The following is an 11,063-nucleotide window of genomic DNA, read 5'->3' on the forward strand; positions in this document are numbered from 1 at the left end:
TTTAAAAAGCTCATGGGAGACAACCAGGAGAGACAAGAGAGAATACAAGAGGTAGTGTTAATATAGTGGAAATACAAGGACTTTTGGGAATTTATTCAGGGACATGATTTAATGTAATAGGCCAGAGAAGGTCTCCTGGCTTATCTAATGTCTAAATTGACATGTGAATAATGGGCAGGTGTTATCAGGGGCTTATGTGGATGAATATCAGGCAGATATTAAAGGTGTGATGGTAAGAAATAATAATTTATTAGAGGAACTGAAAACAGTTTAATACAGTACCTCTGAAGGTGATGGTGAGCATACCAGTGTTTGAGGGTGGAAAATGTGTTGGGAAGAATATATGGAGGGAATTCGAGCAGTGTGGTCTTTAACCTAATAAAAATGAGAAATCATCAAGGAATATTTAACAAAGTAATGAATCATCAGTTTTGTGTTTTAGTAAGATTGGCCTGCAGAATGGAGGAATGATTGTAATGGAGCAAGACTAGAAGCAGAAATAGTTATAAGGCTGTTCCAAATGCCTAAACGAGATGTTGATGCCCTGTTCTAGGAGGCTTTCACTGGGAGGGGAGAGAGAGATAAACAGATGGTGGAAATATTTAGGAGGTAGGATTTATCATCGTGACCGAGTAGATGAAGTTCAGGTTAACACCCAGTGTAGCAGCTAATGCAACACTAATTTCTAATCAGGGTTCCTGGGGTAAATGGCAGAGCGGTTTACTAAAACAGGGAACACAGTAAGTAAGCAGGTTTTGGGGGAGGATGTGAGCTCAGTTTTAGAAAGAGAACTAAATGGATGGGTCAATAAGTAATAGAGATTACAAGCCAAAGAGAGAATTTTAAGCCGGGAATGAACATTTTGAAGGCATTAGTTGTATACCAGGTATTACTAGGGAGAAATTCTAAAGAGGTCACCCATTTCTTTTTAGAGAACCACAAAGACGAAATGTTTTATAGCTCCCAAAATGTGGAATTTTAGCCAATTAAATACAGAATATATTCATGAAATTATAAATATTGCAATGGCCTTTTCACAAATATTTTTTAAAATGTAGTAAATTCATTATTAGAAGATCTGTTTTATTTTTTATATTGTTGATATCTGTTGTCTTTTGAATTGTTCATACTGCTTTATGTTATAGAACATTAAGGCGAGGCAAGAACTTTAGTACTGAGAACCAAAGACAGGAATTCTGAAGGATAAAGGCGACAGTTTCCTTGTACTGAAAAGAATGAGCATGCTATCCTTGTAATGACTTTGCTTGCTTGCAGTAATGAGTGAATGACTTTGAATTATACGAAGGTTAATTAACTGGTCATTCTTGATGAGAGTATAACTCTGTTGTGGGTCATTTGTGAGAGACAGTAAGTGCAGGGCAGATTTAACTTGCCATTCCTGTTTTAGGCCATCCTTTGTTTTGAACACAACTGTAAATTCACTTTCTGTTAAATTTTGACTGCTGCCATATGTATGAATTAGCAAAGTCTAAACAGCTGGATGAATGTACAGATTAGATGTGTTAGATTTATTCAAAGTCACAAGTGTCTGTGGCGATAGGAGTTTGAAATGTCTCTAATGGAAAAATGGCTCTACGAGCAGCCAAAGCAACACTAATTGAGGAAAAAGAAGTTTCACCAAAAGTCAACCACTCAGTGAGAAGAGAGAGGCCAAAATCATTTGAAATGCCCTGAAAGGCTTTTGCAAAGGATAAGTCTAATAGGCTAGAAATTAAAGAGGACATGTTATTTGCTTAAGTAGCGGATTCTTCACATGATTCCGCCCAAAGCCACCACATTTAAGTGTGCAGGCCATAGAATGCACAACTGTTTAGTGACTGGTGCCTCCTGGATGTGAGGCCGGCCGGAGTCTTCACCTATTCCTTTACGGTTCTACTTCCAGCACGCAGTTATTTTTTGCTTTAGCCAAACATTTCACCTTAATGAGTAAGATACAAAAGAAGTACATTCCATTTCTATAAAGCACTAGCATAAGTTGTGTTTTTATAAATACAGAATACACAGTTTAGTGAATTGCAAATTTGTGGTTCAGTGCATAAATCCCTAATGTACAATTTTGAAAAATCTCAACTATATTAAGGATGTTGTTTTATGTATGTAACAAAGTATATGCTGTCTTGTAATACTTTATATATTTAGAGTTTTTAATTATTCTACTCAGCCAATTACATAGCTGAAATTATTCTAAAATTGTTGAAAATGTCAATTCAGGTTAAGGTGACAAAATGACATTTGACTGGAGTCTATTATACCTGACATTGTGGTTCTTTTGATTTATTTTTAGTGCTGAACACAGGTATCATTTATTTTAATATTCCCCTTCTCTGGCATTGTAATAAGAGCCTAGTAAGCCAAGACTTATAAATAAAGCATGTGCTCATTTCATTAATATTTTCATGATTAGCTGTTTGGGGATTTATGGATATGTTGTAGGGAACTAAGATTGAACTAGAGTATAGATTCCCTCCAGATAGAGCCAGATGCCATGGACTTTTGTAAATATAAATGTGATGTGTTGATTGTCAGATTTTTTTTTTTTTTTAAAGATTTTATTTATTTATTTGACAGAGAGATAGCGAGAGCAGGAACACAAGCAGGGGGAGTGGGAGAGCGAGAAGCAGGCTTCCTGCTGAGCAGGGAGCCCGATGTGGGACTCAATCCCAGGACCCTGGGATCATGACCTGAGCCGAAGGCAGACGCTTAACGACTGAGCCACCCAGGCACCCTGATTGTCAGATTTTTTATTATAACTATAAATACTCAAATTCCCTTGTTTTATTAGTCTATGGATAACAAAATAAAATGAAATATAAGATTGCTTATTTAAAGGTAGCCCTCATAATTGTTGTATGGTGAAGAAGATATTTTTCTATGCTGTAAATGTCTGTGTGTATGTGTGTGAGTAAAATGAAAGAGAAGAAAGCAACTCCCATTTGTTACCCTAATTTTTTATATTTTTTTGTATTCTCAAGTGCATGTACATGCACGCACACGTGCACACACACACACACACACACCCTTACAGCATTTGCCTAAGTCAAAACTGTTATTTTCTATTTTCAAGATTTTATTTAATCTGGCTCAGGTTTATGTTGTGAGAGTCTGCTTATGGTTAAGGAAGTCAAAGCATATATAGTTTCAACAGTGGATATACTACATGCCCTATGTCTCTGATGAGTTGTGATTTCTCATTTTGACAGTTAAGCACGTTTTAATGCATAGAAATGTTTTCCTCATACGTTATTCAAATCATGTAAAGATATGATTCAATAAATGTCATGTAAAATAAGTATTTGAATATAGACTGTAATTTATTTTAAAACAGTATTCAATATAACATAAAGATTCTGTTCCTTCAATTTTTATGTATTTGTGTCTACTCCATCTTTTGTCAGCTGTGCATTTATCAATGGCAGTCTTAAAACCTACTTTTCTGTAAAATGGAATGGCAATTCTCAGAGATAATACTTCAAATATTTAATGACTAGAAAGACATGGAGCAATCAGAAGGAGTGGTGCTAATTACGTCACAGTGGGCAAAGCACCTGAATGTCAGTCCCTGTAACATCGACCTCGCATGTGAAGTGAGATAAATGTGAGAACTAAAATAAACTAAATAAGACAATATATTGAAAGAACCAGGACACAGTGTTTAACAGAAGTTAGTCAAGTCAACAAATATTAGCTGGGTGCTTTATTCCCTTATTTTTTTGACCTCTTCAACATTAATTGAACAATGTAAATTAGAGAGCAAGGCATTTAAAAATATTTAGGATTGAATCAAGGGCTGATAAAATGGATGAAATAATTTTCAGATCTTGTTTAAACCTGGCTAACGGCAAGGTAAATTACTGTAAATAAAAAGTTTCTATGTCCTATGATGAAATTTATAATGTAAATTCCATGATAAATGAGGATGTAGGAATCAATAAATTTTCTGCTTAATCGTGACCTCTCCTTGTGCTTATTTGCAATTCCCCAATTGCTAAAATAAAGGTTGATAAGTTAATGCCTGTGCATAATTTCCCTGGAAAATCTTAGTGGAGGACACAGTGCCTAGGACTGCATTTTCAGTTTTAAGTATATTCTTAAACACTAGTGGTTAAATTTCAAAAGCATTGTTAAAAAATTCAGTGAAAATAACAGTTTATCTCAAAAGTAACTACAGGTCTTTCTTGACTTACTGTGGGGTTTTGTCCTGATAAACATATAAGTTGAAAATATAAGTCAAAAAATGCACTTAATACACCTAGCCTACTGAACATCACAGCTTAGCCTAGCCTACATTAGCCTACATTAGCCTACAGTTGGTCAAAATCATCTAACACAAAACCAATTTATAATAAAGTGTTGAATATATCATGTAATTTATTGAATACTGTACTGACAGTGAAAAACAGAATGGTTGTTAAGTGTACCCTTATTTACCCTTGTGATTGTGTGGCTGGGATCTGGGACTCACTGCTGTTGTCTGGTACTATGAGAGAGTATCATACTGCACATAATAAACCCAGGAAAAAAATCACATTCAAAGTATGGTTTCTATTGAATGCATACGGCTTTCAAACGGTCATAAAGTTGAAAAATCTTATGTGGAACCATTGTAAGTCAGGGACTGCCTGTACTTAGGAGAGCTTACCATGGCAAAGTCAAATTAGATATTAATCACAAAACAATTTGTTTGGCTTTTGAAAGCGTTATTGCCCAGAATGCCATGACAACTTCTATTTTAAGACTTCTATTACCAGCTGTGAATATCCATCCTAACAGCAGTTTACAATCTTTAATAGCTGCTTATATCATTAGTTTCTCAAGTTGCAGAATTTTCTTCTTTTTTGTAATACATTTATCATTGGTTTACATAAAGTGAGTACTAAAGGAGATTTTATTAAATTTTCTGGTTAAATCAACAAAATGCTTAAGAATAACACTTTGAGCCTAGACCTTTTTTTTTTTTAATATTATAACTACCTGCTCTAAGAGACTGGTGTTCATAGAGATAGTGTACTTGTATGTAGTAAAGTAAAAGATGTGAAGTACCTCTTAAGCATTTTCATGTCTAGCATTGTTTGAGGAATGTTATTTTATACGTATAAATGATGAGAAAAGGGGCATGGGAGAGATGTTCATCACATTCATTTATTTTGCCTCTTAGTTTCAGATTTCAATTCCCTGTGCTGTGAGATGTGGCTATATGACGAGTTCCTGACAATGAAATGTGGATGGAAATGCTGCTGACCTTTTCTAAGGCTTGGCCCATAAAAGCCTTCTGTTTGCTCTTTATAATCTCTTTCACCCAATCTGCAGTGTATTTCACTAGTTAGCCACATTTTCAAGATAGTGGGGCCACTGATAGCCTGGACTCCTGAATGATGATGGAGCAGAATCTTTCAGTACCAAAACAAAAATATCCATTCCTATTCCACAAGGTCATTGGAGCAACTTACATTCCCAGTAGTAATGCATGGGAATTCTCTTTCTTGAGTCTCAACTGAAAGCATGATGTCTTAATCAGAATCTCTTTTTTTTTTTTTTTTTTAAAGATTTTATTTATTTATTTGACAGAGAGAGACACAGCGAGAGAGGGAACACAAGCAGGGGGAGGGGGAGAGGGAGAAGCAGGCTTCCCGCGGAGCAGGGAGCCCGATGCGGGGCTCGATCCCAGGACCCTGAGATCATGACCTGAGCCGAAGGCAGACGCTTAACGACTGAGCCACCCAGGCGCCCCAATCAGAATCTCTTCTTTTGGAAGCCCTGACCTTAATTTTTGTCTCCCCAGGAATACGAGATTGCTGGAAGCTCTACCTAGGTTTTCAGCCTGTTAACTTTCACTCTGCTACTCTCAGTTTCTCATCCCATGAAATTTTGGAATGAACAAATCTCGAATGACAATGCACCTCGGAATACTGGAATTCCCATTATTCCACATCTCTGGCCTGGGGGCCTACAGCAAAGGAGATCATGCCATGGGTTGTTTCAGGTGTGATAGCCTCATGGACATGTCCAGAGACCTGAGAAGTTGACCTGGACTTCCCAGGGAAACCACTGCAACCTCCACATTCTGCTATCCATCTGTAGCAGATTGGTTGTGGTGGAGGAGTAGCTTGGAGTCGGAATCCTCCTTCTTCAAGATGTATGCCTGGCCAGTTTTCAGGGAAATTATAGGACTCCTAGTTAAATTTGAATTTTGGGTAAACAATGAAAAATTTTAGTATAAGTGTATCTCCTGCAATATTTGGATATAATTATACTAAAAAATATGTTATTGTTCATTTGAATTTCAAAATTAATTGGCTGTTCTATATTTTTGTTTGCTAAATTTGGCAACCCTACCCCTGGTTTTTATTTCATGTAGTTTCTTCTCTCAGTCTGCACCTTTAGCTGATTTAGAACTGGTGCAGAACAGAGAATTATTTACCCAATGTCACAATTCAGGAGTCCTTGTAGAAGTCTGTGGAACTTATCAAATCCATTTAGGTCTTTGATTGTAGTCCCTGGCACCGTTCAAGATAGAACATGGAGTTCAAAGGAGAGTCTTGAGTCTTCCTCTGGTTTCATGAGTGTGTCGCAAGGATTGGGTCTATTTCCCCTCAGATTAAGAGATGAGATGTCAGTTTCAAAACAGTCTGCATCAGCGGCTCCATGCAGTTTGCTGCCCCTGGTCCGGACAACCCATAATGGCACCAGCTGAGGGGAGAGAAGGAAAAAATGCATTAGTGTTATTTCCTCTATCAAGCTATTTTACCCATGTGAGGCTGACAGGAAGGGGGTCCATACCTCAGTCTTAAATGGTTTTCAAATAAAAATCACCAGAGAAAATGAACTTCTCTACTGAGGATTTAGTTTTATGGGACAAATATGCAGATCAGACATTCTGAAATTGCCTGAGCCCCAAAATGGGAGTAAAACACAGCCAGGTTATGTTGAAAAGGTAAAAATATAAGGGAATTCGGATGTACAGAGTTCACATCTTCTGAATGGAGGCACAGCCTGTGTTAGGAAAAAATGAAAGCCCCTACTTTTGCCTTTGTGTCAAATCTACACCAAAGGTTGAATGTTTCCATCAAAAAGAGGTAGAGGTTTTGATAGGTACAAACTGTTCATTTAATAACTCAAATGTGTCTTGTTACAAAAGCAAGCAGGATGTGTGTGACCCAGCAGATTATCCTGAATTGAATAAGCTGTTATGCCATCGGACTGGCAGTAATAGAGACCAGGTTGCTGTTTGAAAGTACAGGTTTTATTATTATTTTGGTATGGAAAGGCCAACAGATTAAGAGACAACTGCCATTGAAAAGTTAGTTATACTCACACCATGCTATGGAGGACCATATGGGGAAGCATTGGTGTTACAGTTGATTAGGAGGCAGAGAGGAGAGGGGAAATGTTGGGTATGGGCCTTTATCATGGTTTCCTAGGAAAGGAATGGGTGAGGTAGGGCAGAAAGGCTAAGCAGGCTTAGTATTGGTGAGTTTAAATAAATTCAGCAGGCTCAGGGGTATAGGGTTCTTGGTCCTGGGGTGTTTAGGGTTGGAAGATGTTGGCCTAGAGTGTAAAACAGTTGGAAATGTGGGCTATGGATTGGTTAGTTTGCATATGAGAGGATTGTTTTCTAACTCTAAGAATTAGCTAACTCTGAGAGGGAAGTCCCTCCTGGATTAGTAAGGCCCCAGGTGTCATAGCATTGTAATACAGAAAATTTACAAACATGGTTAATACAGTTGTCCAGGCACTAGTGGAATGGTACAAAGTAACTGGTTTTAAAATTCCATTTTCTCTATCCCAATAGTGAAGTTTAGCTAGCAGCAACTTCCTTTTTTATAGAATACCTAGAGCTGAGAAGATAGCTCCGAGTTTTCACAATGAGGCTGGAAAACTGGTTAGAACCCCAAAACTCTTAGAGGAAAATATCAAATGAGATGCCTTACAGAGCAAAGGCACCATTGTGGCTGGGTCTCACATAGAATATGAGTACAACTGGCAGGTGGATTTTAATTGTCTCATGACTAAAGGTTCTGAAAAGGGTGGTTGTACAGTGGTGGATGCTTTTTCAGGGGCAGAATTAGAGTGTCTATCTGAGCTTCTATAGATGCATAGAAATCATACCAATTTTGGTATATGAACAACCTTTAACTTTCACTTACCAAGAAAGCCACTTCGTTGCCCATGTTAGACAGAATTGAGCCTTTTCAATGACTTTGACTTTTCACCCATGATTCTGTCTCTTAGGAAAGATAATTGAGACATGGAATGTAATTCTGAAGGAGCAATAAAACAAAGACAACTTCAATCAACACCATTAGGTACTTTTCCTGTTAAAAATTTTAAAGATTAATAGAACTTAAGAAAGAAAAAGTGGAGGAATCCCATATTAACTTTTCCTTCATGGAAGTCAGCAGAATATCAAGTAGACATGTGTCTGTGTATAGAACAAATATCACTTCTCTTTTCATTATGGCACTACCACTAATCCATAAATTAGAAATCCACAAATCAGGATTATAATGCTTCATCTGAGGAATGGTGGACCATGGGAAAATGGCAAAAACTTACTTAAGGTAAAAAAACACCAAACTTCTAGGGTGGTTGGGTAATTATACCAAATGGTAGCAATGGGGTAAGATATAATAACTGACTTTCACTGTAGAGGGAGGATAGGAAAATGATATTGTGACATGTGGCCATTAAATAATTTCAGGGTAGTAGTCTTCTTGCCTGGTCCTTTTCTCCAGTCTCTGGGTAAAGGTAAAGGCCTGGAAAGCCCCAGAGATACTAGCCCTAGGAAATGAGGGTTTAAATTTACATAGCCATTGTATATAATTCCAGGTTGAAACCAGGCCAACCAGGTACGTACATTGAATGAATGCAAAAAGAGGAAGAGAGCTGAAAATTGTATTCTTAGGTTAAACTAGCTGCAATGGTAATGCATTCTGTATCAGAGAATAGAGCAACTCCCTCTATCAGATATTGCCCCACTAAACCAGATATTCTGAACTGCAGGTTGAACATACTGTGCCTGGTTTCCTGTTGCAAATTTTACTGGTCATAGCCATCAACAAGCTATGGTCAATCTGAGATTGGCTATATTCTCCCCATAGGGTAGGGAACCATGAGAACACATCCTTGTTAGTGAGTCCTACAGAGTAAATCTAAACAAGTCTTGAGGATCTGTCTGGTGAGGGCAGGCCAGATAATCACAACTTCATAATTGAAAACTGTGAGATAAAACACATCATGTCACTCTAATAGCCTTACGAACTGAAAGAGTTCTATAATATAAAATGCAACTATATTCCTGCCCAGTTACAGAGTTGTCATTTGTATGCACCATCAGGAGTTAGAGGCTGGTTGTCAATGGGGGCTAGACACCCATGTTTACAATCAAGGGTAGAATCTTTGAAGAGTATGACCAAGAGGCCCATTGCACCAAAACTTGCAGTAGCCTTATGATGTGGGAAAAAGATTGAATGTGGAAATATATAGTTATATTTTCTTATATAGTAAGAGGGTGGGTCCTAGAAGGTTAATAAGACCTCATTCCCATCCATTTATAAGAAACTCCATGAGACATCAGTTCCTAACTGGTGCATTTGTCACTCCATGCAAGCTAAAATGGCAGAATTTCAAGAGTACCTCCTTGAGGAAGTGGGAAGGACCTATCTGTCTTTGATTAGATTCCCCAGACACAGAGCCTGAGGTAGGAATTCTTTTTTATTTTAATTTTATTATGTTATGTTAATCACCATACATTACATCATTAGTTTTTGATGTAGTGTTCCATGATTCATTGTTGGCATATAACACCCAGTGCTCCATTCAGTACATGCCCTCTTTAATACCCATCACCAGGCTAACACATCCTCCCAGCCCCCTCCCCTCTAGAACCCTCGTTTTGTTTCTCAGAGTCCATAGTCTCTCATGGTTCATCTCCACCTCCGATTTCATCCCCTTCATTTTTCCCTTCCAACTATCTTCTTTTTTTTTTTTTTAACACAAAAAGTATTATTTGTTTCAGAGGTACAGGTCTGTGAGTCAACAGTCTTATACAAATCACAGTGCTTACCATAGCACATGTCCTCCCCAATGTCTATCACCCAGCCACCCCATCCCTCCCACCTCTCACCACTCCAACAACCCTCAGTTTGTTTCCTGAGATTAAGAATTCCTCATATCAGTGAGGTCATATGATACATGTCTTTCTCTGATTGACTTATTTCGCTCAGCGTAATACCCTCCAGTTCCACCCACTTCATTGCAAATGGCAGGATTTCATTCCTTTTGATGGCTGCATAATATTCCATTGTATATATATACCAGCTCTTCTTTATCCATTCATCTGTCGATGGACATCTTGGCTCTTTCCATAGTTTGGCTATTGTGGACATTGCTGCTATAAACATCGAGGTGCACATACCCCTTCAGATCACTACATTTGAGCTAAATACCCAGTAGTGCAATTCTGGGCCATATGGTAGCTCTATTTTCAACTTTTTGAGGAACCTCCATACTGTTTTCCAGAGTGGCTGCACCAGCTTGCATTCCCACCAACAGTGTTTTTTTTTTTTTTAAAGATTTATTTATTTATTTGAGAGAGTGAGAATGAGAGAGAGTACATGAGAGGGGGGAGGGTCAGAGGGAGAAGCAGGCTCCTCGCTGAGCAGGGAGCCCGATGCAGGACTCGATCCCGGGGCTCCAGGATCATGACCCGAGCCGAAGGCAGTTGCCCAACCAACTGAGCCACCCAGGCGCCCTCCCACCAACAGTGTTAAGAGGGTTCCCCTTCCTCCACATCCCCGCCAACATTTTTTGTTTCCTGACTTGTTAATTTTAGCCCTTCTGACTGGTGTGAGGTGGTATCTCATTGAGGTTTTGATGTGGATTTCCCTGATGCCGAGGGATGTTGAGCACTTTTTCATGTGTCTGTTGGCCATTTGGATGTCTTCTTTGGAAAACTGTCTCTTCATGTCTTCTGCCCATTTCTTGATTGGATTCTTTGTTCTTTGGGTGTTGAGTTTGATAAGTTCTTTATAGATTTTGGATAC

At 38.2% G+C, this 11,063-nt stretch overlaps 1 long non-coding RNA gene across 1 annotated transcript in view; it reads right to left on the reverse strand.

Annotated features, from left to right (window-relative positions):
- Positions 1-5,755: 5,755 nt before the first annotated feature.
- The window catches only part of LOC145720322 (uncharacterized), a 217,015-nt gene continuing 211,707 nt past the window's right edge, over positions 5,756-11,063 (reverse strand). The window contains exon 3 of the long non-coding RNA XR_014143233.1: positions 5,756-6,708. This is a non-coding gene — a long non-coding RNA (uncharacterized LOC145720322). The remainder of the gene's footprint in view (positions 6,709-11,063) is intronic.

The sequence above is a fragment of the Leptonychotes weddellii genome, chromosome 2 (genome assembly GCF_054177405.1).
Source record: "Leptonychotes weddellii isolate Sample4059 chromosome 2, ASM5417740v2, whole genome shotgun sequence".
Taxonomy (NCBI): Eukaryota; Metazoa; Chordata; class Mammalia; order Carnivora; family Phocidae; genus Leptonychotes; species Leptonychotes weddellii.